The sequence below is a fragment of the Lactuca virosa genome, chromosome 5 (genome assembly GCF_052849685.1).
Source record: "Lactuca virosa cultivar CGN04683 chromosome 5, Lactuca_virosa_CGN04683_v6, whole genome shotgun sequence".
Taxonomy (NCBI): Eukaryota; Viridiplantae; Streptophyta; class Magnoliopsida; order Asterales; family Asteraceae; genus Lactuca; species Lactuca virosa.
The window spans coordinates 168,736,302-168,746,587 of record NC_136430.1 but is presented as its reverse complement, the minus strand read 5'-3'; the positions used below and the strand labels follow the sequence as shown (position 1 = coordinate 168,746,587).

Genomic DNA, 10,286 nt, shown 5'->3' with positions numbered 1-10,286 from the left:
ATGGGCCAGGTAATGTTATAATGCAAATTTCTCCATGTATCTCAAATCTCTCCAAAATCTCTCCATGTATCTCAAATCTCTCCCAAATCTCTCCATGTATCTCAAATCTCTCCATGTATATCAAATCTCTCCCAAGTCTCTCCATGTATATCAAATCTCTCCCAAATCTCTCCATGTATCTCAAATCTCTCCCAAATCTCTCCATGTAGTTTTTCCTTAGTCAAAATCAGCTCAAACCGGAAGGAGAAAACTCGAAAGAACAAGCCCATTCCGGAATACACTATTCATTTTCGGAGCCCCTCTTCTTGGTCCGGAACCCCCTTGGTCTGGAACCCTCTTAGTCCGGAATACCTTCTAAGGAACCGGAAAGATTCGCATCTCGGAACCTCTCACTGCTTCGGATCTTCTAATGGGCTCCGAAATTAATGTGTTTCGGAATTCAGCATGCCCCGGACAATCTCGCTCTGGACGCCTACTGATCAGGAACTGGTGACTTCGGAAAAGCCTCGCGCCACTCCGTAAGATCTCGCACTACGGACCGGAAGCTGCTCGGAAATACCAATCACTCCGGAACGTAAGGATTGACTCCGGAATCCCACTCCGGAACTCGAGATGAACTTCGGACTCACCAAGCGACTTCGGAACTCATGCTTTGGCTCCGGAACCCGCTATTTGACTCCGGATTTTTGCTCTGGACCACACTCCGGATTTTTGCCCATTTCGGAACTTTTCTTCATTTTAGGAGATTTTGACGTCAGAAATTCCTCCAAACTCGTAATTTTCATGACTTAGACCCCTTAAACCCCCATTTTAAGCCAATTTGATCATTTAAAATAATATTTAAAGATTTCAAAATATATTACTTTAAACCATGAGATGTGAATAAGACAAATGCCTTTGACTTTATGATGCAACATTTCAACCATTTCCAAGGTGGTCACGGATAAACATGTAATATTCTCCAGGTAACCAAGCACATCTTATCACTCCCTTATCCTCTTGGAACATAAACCCATTATTTATTTCCACCAAAAACTCAGTTCACATTCTGTGAAGTCTCAAACTACTCTTTAATGTATGCAAGCTCCAAGTCTCATTTTCTTCAAGTAATTTCCTAAATTCTTGTAAGTATTTCAAGTCTTGGTGAGTATTTCTTCATATTATCTTATTTAAATTCCTCATAGTTACACATGAAGTTATATGTTAATATTCGTAGGAAGTTCCAAGGTTCAAAGAGTTATCAAACTCTTCGAGGATTAGAACTTGGAAACTCCTCATCATCTAGCCAAATCACCCGCCAAATCAAACCAATGTGAGCTTCATACCCCTAATTTTTCGAGATTTGTATTGTTTTGGGGGAGGATACAAGTCAAAGGTCTTGTGAATTTATCGACTATTTACTTGTCCGTATTTTGCGTGTTGTGATATATGTGTTTAAAACTCATGAAACTTCTTGTAGAAGCCCAAATTTCGAGATTTTGGTTAGGTCCCAAGAACTTAAACTATATTTCACTAACTATTGTTGATTTTAAGTAAAAACTAGTATTTATATGAATTACCATTCATAAAATCTTACGCCAAAAGTCACAAGGATTGTTCAAGGAAATTGTTTAAACAAAAGATTGGAACTAATATTTTGAAGGTATTAAGTTACAAAAATATTGACATATTGGGCTATTTTTCGTCCATATATATATATATATATATATATATATATATATATATATATATATATATATATATATATCATTTTTGGAACATGAAATGGATTTGAAGAATCATTGAACATCTAAATTTCTAAAGGACCAAAAAATGGAATTTTTGGATAAACAAGGGCCTTTTTAAATGTTTCATAATTATAAATCCATAATGAACATTTTATAAGAATTGGGTCATTCTCAACGATGCACCTAGTTTTGAATTACTCATGACACCTTTAATTAATATTGGGTCATTTTTGATACTTGTAATTCAAAGTGGATTAATTCCAATAAACGAAAACGATAGATCTAGCTAACGAGTACAAGTATTATTGTTTATTTAATAAATAATGGATCTCAGCGATTTGCTCAAAAAGTTGTTAGTATTCTAGTCAGATGAATCTCAAAAGTACCTAAATATAAAAATATTAGTGTACGTCTAAAGTATTGTAAGGAGTTATAGCCAGAGTCTCCTGGAGGGAGAGCGGGAATTTGTGTATAGATCTATACGGGGTTGACACCCTGCACCTTCGCTGTTCGCTACAGCTAGACCGGCCAGTCTAGGGTGAAAAATGTCTTTAAGCAAAACGTGGGCGCCTGAGAAACGCCAAAACAAGTCTCCGTCGTATTAGTATGGTTATAACGACTCACTAGAATATGTTATTGTATCTAGGAAATTTATGTAAGGAAAACCTCATAAATAAACTTTGACACGTTGTGTTGACTGCCCTACGCATGGTAGTGATGGTCCGCATTTGTTGTGTTGACCGTCCTTATTCATTGCGCGGAATGTCCACAATCGCCATGTTGATTTCTTTCATCTAACAAGTATTAGGGTCTTAATACTGCTATTTTACCAATCATAAAACATAGGATTTTCTGGGGAAAACGTTTGTATACGATTTTGAAAACGATAAACTAACACACACACAAGCAAGTACACACAATTGGAAACAGAACTTACGAATACTTTATAGCAGGAAATATAGGATTTTCTGGAGTAAACGATTTTATACGATTTCGATAACGATAAACTAGAACGCACACTCAATTATACCCAATAAGAAAAACAAGATTTACAACTATATTCTTTTTTGAAAATAGGGGATTTTCTGGAAACTGTTGGTTATTACTACTCAAAAGAACTATTTTCGAACACAGCTCGCCTTTACAAATTATACTACTTTTCATAAATCACTCCTTATAAGGATGAACAAAAAGTAACGACATGCACGCATATACCCATAATTTTCAAAGCAAGACTTCAAACGATTTCATAGAAAATATCGGATTTTCTGAAAGTACAATGAGAACGATTCTAAACAAGTGTGAAACTATTTTATACAAAAATGTTTATGAACTCACCAACTTTTTAGTTGACGCTTTTCAAAACGACTTGTATTCTCAGGGATCTAGTAAGCAGGTAAAAAGGGACGCGGATGCAGGACTATTTTGTTGTAGTTTGGAAATTCTCTACTTATGTCTCTTTTGTGTAATTCGAAGGACAAATACAATATGTAAACAATATAAGTTTGTTATCTCAATGTATGATGTTTGGATTACTCTGTTTCATTTATATTCAATTGTTATGATACTGCAAAATGAAGTCACCCGCCTCCGGACGTTTTCCCCGTCTGGTCCGGGGGTGTGACAGATTGGTAGCAGAGAATTATTTATAGTGAACTTGTATATCTAGTCATACAAGATATACAACTATAAATACAATGGGACTAAAACACTCTAACTAAGAGTATACTTGAAAGATATAAGTATTTTATAAAAGTATACATACTTACTAGCACAATATCATAACGAGAAGAAACCGAAAATAACTAAAGGTTGAACACTACTGTCAAACCTGGGCAGTTATGTAATCATATCTGGGATAAATATAGCCTGATTAACTATATTTATTTGAGATATGACCAACATGTGCTTCGGAGTGATGGTGGTGTTGCAACAAACCTAAAACCCATCAACTATACGTACAAGAGAACATTAGAATCGAACATCAAGTTTTAAATACTATAGGAGTATTTTAGGATACTATAAACCCCTCCCACACCTAAACCTTCCCCGTATATCTCGTACCTCGATTCTTGCACAAACAACATAGTTGAAATTCCTCACCAAGACTTCTACTACCCTGTCACGGTGATTGCGGATGGGGTAAGGAGAGACCAAAAGAAGTCCATGAGGAAAACCCAGAGGTGGATCCTAAGGAATACCAAGAGATGAATTGTGAAAGGGGGGATTCCGACTAAGAGCCTAACAAGGATGAAAGCCCCAAGGAAACCCTTAACGAGCTTTACACAATTAGGAGTAGACCAGAGACCCTTTCACCTTTCTCTTCCCAGATACGTAAACACCCAATATAAGTGCCCCTGGAATGGACATACCTAGAAACAAAACAATACCCACGCAAAGACAAGCTTAGTGATTGACTCCTACCCGGTTCAGGGCGCATCTCCACAAAAGACAATCTGATCCACCATCGACGTGCACCGAACTCCGATAGCCAACACCCTCACGAATAAAGCATCACCTCCGTTTGGGCCACAAGTAACATGAATTGACTCCCGGTTTCCAACTCTCTGTCATGGAGTAATGGAGACCATAAACAAAGCCCGGTGTACAACAATGTAAATCTGATCCCCCACAAGTAACAAGAACACCATTCCAAATGCCTTACGAAACCCACAAGTAGGACCAGAAAACTATGCAGTGGTCATCTGGAGACCACAATTCATAGCAATCAAGGCAAGGACAGCCTTAGCAATGTAAGGAACACAAAAAGGGCACTCATAATATAAGTGAAATGGACAAGCACTTTGTGCGCCATGTCGGTAAAAGAGGATCACCGCACTACTCGCTTTAGGTTCATAATGCCTTTAATCGCAACCAGTAGTAGTAAACCGAGAGGAGTACGCCCTCCAAGAACCTGTACAATCCAATCCGCTAACTATATTGCTAACTATGTGCTATTTTGACAGACTTAACGTCATACAATATATGTTTCCACTCTCTACCATAACTACATCATGGGATGTAGGTTGACGCAATTAGCACCAGCACGATAAGATTATATGAGTAAACTCACTTGGAATTAACTACGAGTACTTACAAGCTCACTTTCGTGTGCAACAGAGTCATGTCTTCTCATGAAGATAACCAGTACCCCGACGATGCACCGGTCCTACGAATAGAATCTGCCACTTTCCAAGCCACTGTAACAGCTGTTGTGGCAGCCGTCATGGCATACTTCAATGCCAACAACACAAAAGAAATTGGAAGCAGTGTTGATAATTTCAACCGTAACAACAACCATGGAAACTAACGAAGGAGAACTCACCAATGCACTCTAAAACCTAAACCTAAGAACAAGAAACGAAGGTTCGGGAACGAAAAAGGAGGCAGTTCGACTCAGAGGCTTACTAAAAGGCAACAAGCGGGAGCAGTCCCTACCCCTACTAACCCTACCCCCCTTCACGCCGAGACAATCATATCTTGGGAACATTCCACGCTGCAACAAGTGCAAATACCATAATCGGGGAGCCTACCGGAAATTTCGTTGCAAAAGGTGCAACAAGATGGGGCACACCTCCCGCTACTGTAGGGCCCCGACCCTATGCGTCACTCCGACCCTCAACCCAGAAGTAAGTCCAGTATGTCACAAATACGGTGCAACAGGACATTTCAAGAGAGATTGTCCAACAGAGATGACTGACGGAGGAGTTGACGACTAGACAGGAAGAGGCGACAAGGAACCCTACCGCAGTTTTTGGTACGTTCCCACGATAAACTTTAGGCATCAAATTATCACAAAAAGTTTTGTCAATTAAAAACATAATACAAAAACTATTTCCTCATTAGGGAAAATCCTGTAAATCATGGAGAAGCTAGAGATCCTTACGAATGGACCATGATGGTTCCATATGAACGTTAGTATCATATATAGTTAGGATTCCACAAACTAAGAGCGTGTGATCCCGCCTTATTTTCCTGTTCCTGGTCTTAACGTTGGTTAGGACAGAACCCCGCAGTCAATTATATTTTAAAAATCCTAAGTATGTACGGTTAGGTCACATCCATCTATAGTAGAAAAACCTAGCAGAACTCGGATTATGAATTCCCTTGCCTTATAGCAGCGTCCTTGTGTTACTAAAACACCTAGCAAGTAGGAACAAAATAGACGCAATAGTAACGATAAGAACGAAACTAGTAGTGATAAGGACATGAACATAGAACACCCTGTCATTCCTAACAACCATTCTTCCCAATCGATGTAACACCTGTTATAATAAGGAGTCCAATGTCATTAATTGGCACAGACTGGCTTGATTCTCACTCTACAAACTTCGAGCACTGCAAATAGACTCTCGTCTTACACAACTGGATAACAAAACTCTTTCAGCCGGTAACGACAAATCCCTAGCAACCAGACACCTAAGTCCTTATGTAAGAAATAACACGCACTTTCCTAGCCCCAATAAAGATTAAAATCAAGAAACAAAAGACATCAAGGGAATCCGAAAGGCTTCCAACCTTCCCTAGAGATTCCCAAAATCCCTTTGGAAACCTCAACCATGTGCTAAGCAGAGATAGAATCATCTCGACTCCTGGAACCACCCCTATAATCAAACCCCTGATACCACTTAGTACGGTCACAAAAACAGATAGTGTCTGATCACAAGATCGACATAATAGATAAAGGAAACATCAGACCAAGTCCCTAACCGCAGGAAGCACCTATCTAACTCATAAGGAAGAAAGACGAAATTACCATAAGCATCACTGAATACGAATAAGCCAAACAAACCCACCCTTAAGGATCGATACTCCCTACCTCGAATCGGAGACTTGTTCAACCAGCAGCAAGGAACTGGCAGAGGCCGACCTACCATTAGCTCGGAAAACCATAGGAAGAAAACTCCCAAGATAATCTAAGACTCATAAGGTAAACTACATCACACGCAAACTCAACCTTGGTGACCATAGTACCAACTTTTAGGGCCCAGAAAACTCTACTTCTAGGACACCAGGATTCCGATCCCTAGAAGAGTATTCAAAAGTCCTCGCCAAGATAGGCCCGATAACCCATAGCCTCCGATTAACCTAAGAACCCAGTTTCGTACATTTCACATTCCATGTATTCAACGCTCATAAATGTCAGACCACTGAAACTCTAGAAATCCTACTTGACGAAATCGAGGTAAACAGGAACCCACACCCCGAAGAGGAGCATGTGTAATAGAAATTGACAAAGCTTGGGATACCTACCCGCCTCTAATCAAGTACTCATATAACAACAACTACCACTCGAGCATAGGAGTTGCACCCTTTGAGGCCCTGCGTGGCCGGAGGTGCAGCTCATTCTCTGTTGGGCTGAGGTGGGAGACACCCAGCTGGAAAGAGGACAAATGCCCAATAGCACACTCACTAGACCCAAGATTATTCAAGAAATGACAGAAACGATAGCCCAAACCTGAGCACGACTCCAAACATCACGAGGCCGACAAAAGAGCTATGCAAATAGCAAGTTAAAGCCTTTGGAATCCCATGTAGGGGATCCGAGTATTATTCAAAAGTCTCCCCTTGGAAAGGGATGATACGATTTGGAAAGAGAGGTAAACTAAATCCCCGATACAACGGACCATTCGAGATCTTTTCTCGGATCAGATCGGTGACCTACAAACTCCAACTACCCTCAGAACTCAGTAATGTACACCCTGTAACTCATGCGTCGAACCCAAGGAAGTGTCTATCGGACAAAACCCTCCCAGTTCCACTAGGCAAGATTAAAGTGAGCTAGAACCTCCTAATCGTTGATCAGCCTATCGAGACTATGGATAAACAAGTTAAGAGCACAAAACAAAGCTGCATCCCGATTGTGAAGGTTCGAGGGAACGCTAAGCGTGAACCGAAATTCACTTGGGAATGTGAAGACCAGATGAAGCAAAAGTACCTTCAACTATTCCCGCATTCATGACCCTACCCTTTGAAAGAATTTCGGGACGAAATTTCCTCTAATGGGGGGATGATGTCACAACTAGCATTTCTGGCTAGGAAATTCCGTCCTCATGTAAGCAACAACTATTGTGAGATTATGCTAACACATTAAGGTTTACATTATGGTTCCTAATGGGCCATGTAATGTTATAATGCAAATCTTTCCATGTATCTCAAATCTCTCCATGTATCTCAAATCTCTCCCAAATCTCTCCATGTATCTCAAATCTCTCCCAAATCTCTTCATGTATATCAAATCTCTCCCAAGTCTCTCCATATATATCAAATCTCTCCTAAATCTCTCCATGTATCTCAAATCTCTCCCAAATCTCTCCATGTAGTTTTTCCTTAGTCAAAATCAGCTCAAACCGGAAGGAGAAAACTCGAAAGAACAAGCCCATTTCGGAATACACTATTCATTTTCTGAGCCCCTCTTCTTGGTCCGGAACCCTCTTAGTCCGGAATACCTTCTAAGGAACCGGGAAGATTCGCATCTCAGAACCTCTCCCTGCTTCGGATCTTCTAATGGGCTCCGGAATTAATGTGCTTCGGAATTCAGCATGCCCCGGACAATCTCGCTCCGGACGCCTACTGATCCGGAACTGCTGACTTCGGAAAAGCCTCGCGCCACTCCGGAAGATCTCGCACTACGGACCGAAAGCTGCTCGGAAATACCAATTACTCTGGAACGTGAGGATTGACTCCGGAATCCCACTCCGGAACTCGAGATGAACTTCGGACTCACCAAACGACTTCGGAAGTCATGCTTTGGCTCCGGAACCCGCTATTTGACTCCAGATTTTTGCTCCAGAACCTCCCTAGGCACTTCCGACCCTCACAGATTTCGGACCACACTCCGGATTTTTGCCCATTTCGGAACTTTTCTTCATTTTAGGAGATTTTGACGTCAGAAATTCCTCCAAACTCGTATTTTTCGTAACTTAGACCCCTTAAACCCCCATTTTAAGCCAATTTGATCATTTAAAATAATATTTAAAGATTTCAAAATATATTACTTTAAACCATGAGATGTGAATAAGACAAATGCCTTTGACTTTATGATGCAACATTTCAACCATTTCCAAGGTGGTCACGGATAAACATGTAATATCCTCCAGGTAACCAAGCACATCTTATCACTCCCTTATCCTCTTGGAACATAAACCCAAGATTTATTTCCACCAAAAACTCAGTTCACATTCTGTGAAGTCTCAAACGACTCTTTAATGTATGCAAGCTCCAAGTCTCATTTTCTTCAAGCAATTTCCTAAATCCTTGTAAGTATTTCAAGTCTTGGTTAGTATTTCTTCATATTATCTTGTTTAAATTCCTCATAGTTACACATGAAGTTATGTGTTAATATTCGTAGGAAGTTCCAAGGTTCAAAGAGTTATCAAACTCTTCGAGGATTAGAACTTGGAAACTCCTCATCATCTAGCCAAATCACCCACCAAATCAAACCAAGGTGAGCTTCATACCCCTACTTTTTCGAGACTTCTATTGTTTTTGGGGGAGGATACAAGTCAGAGGCCTTGTGAATTCATCGACTATTTACTTGTCCGTATTTTGCATGTTGTCATATATGTGTTTAAAACTCATGAAACTTCTTGTAGAATCCCAAATTTCGAGATTTTGATTAGGTCCCAAGAACTTAAACTATATTTCACTAACTATTGTTGATTTGAAGTAAAAACTAGTATTTATATGAATTACCATTCATAAAATCTTACGCCAAAAGTCACAATGATTGTTCAAGGAAATTGTTTAAACAAAAGATTGGAACTAATATTTTAAAGGTATTAAGTTACGAAAATATTGACATATTGGGCTATTTTTCGTCCATATATATATATATATATATATATATATATATATATATATATATATATATATATATATATATATGTATCATTTTTGGAACATGAAATGGATTTGAAGAATCATTGAACATCTAAATTTCTAAACGACCAAAAAAATGGAATTTTTGGATTAACAAGGGCCTTTTTAAATGTTTCATAATTATAAATCCATAATGAACATTTTATAAGAATTGGGCCATTTTCGACGATGCACCTAGTTTTGAATTACTCATGACACCTTTAATTAATATTGTGTCATATTTGATAATTGTAATTCAAAGTGGATTAATTCCAATAAATGAAAACGATAGATCTAGTCAACGAGTACAAGTATCATTGTTTATTTAATAAATAATGGATCTCAATGATTTGCTCAAAAAGTTATTAGTATTCTAGTCAGACGAATCTCAAAAGTACCTAATTATAAAAATATTAGTGTACATCTAAAGTACTGTAAGGAGTTATAGCAGAGTCTCCTGGAGGGAGAGCGGGAATTTGTGTATAGATCTATACGTGGTTGACACCCCGCACCTTCGCTGTTCGCTACAGCTACTGTAACACCCAAAAATTCAAACCAATTTAAACTTTTAAAAACATTTCAACCCATTAAAAATCATTACAACTTTGTTTTCAAAATGTGTAATATCAGAGTTTTCCCAGAAACATAGACAAAACATGAGGAGCGGTACGATCACGCCTTCGCCTTGCCGCGATCCCC

The 10,286-nt window shown here is 39.1% G+C and overlaps 1 long non-coding RNA gene across 1 annotated transcript; it reads left to right on the top strand.

Annotated features, from left to right (window-relative positions):
- Nucleotides 1-1,079: 1,079 nt before the first annotated feature.
- LOC145114877 (uncharacterized) lies at nt 1,080-3,219 on the top strand. The gene is made up of 3 exons (XR_013711304.1): nt 1,080-1,124; nt 1,217-1,312; nt 3,109-3,219. It is a non-coding gene; the product is annotated as an uncharacterized LOC145114877 (long non-coding RNA).
- The last annotated feature ends 7,067 nt before the right edge of the window (nt 3,220-10,286 follow it).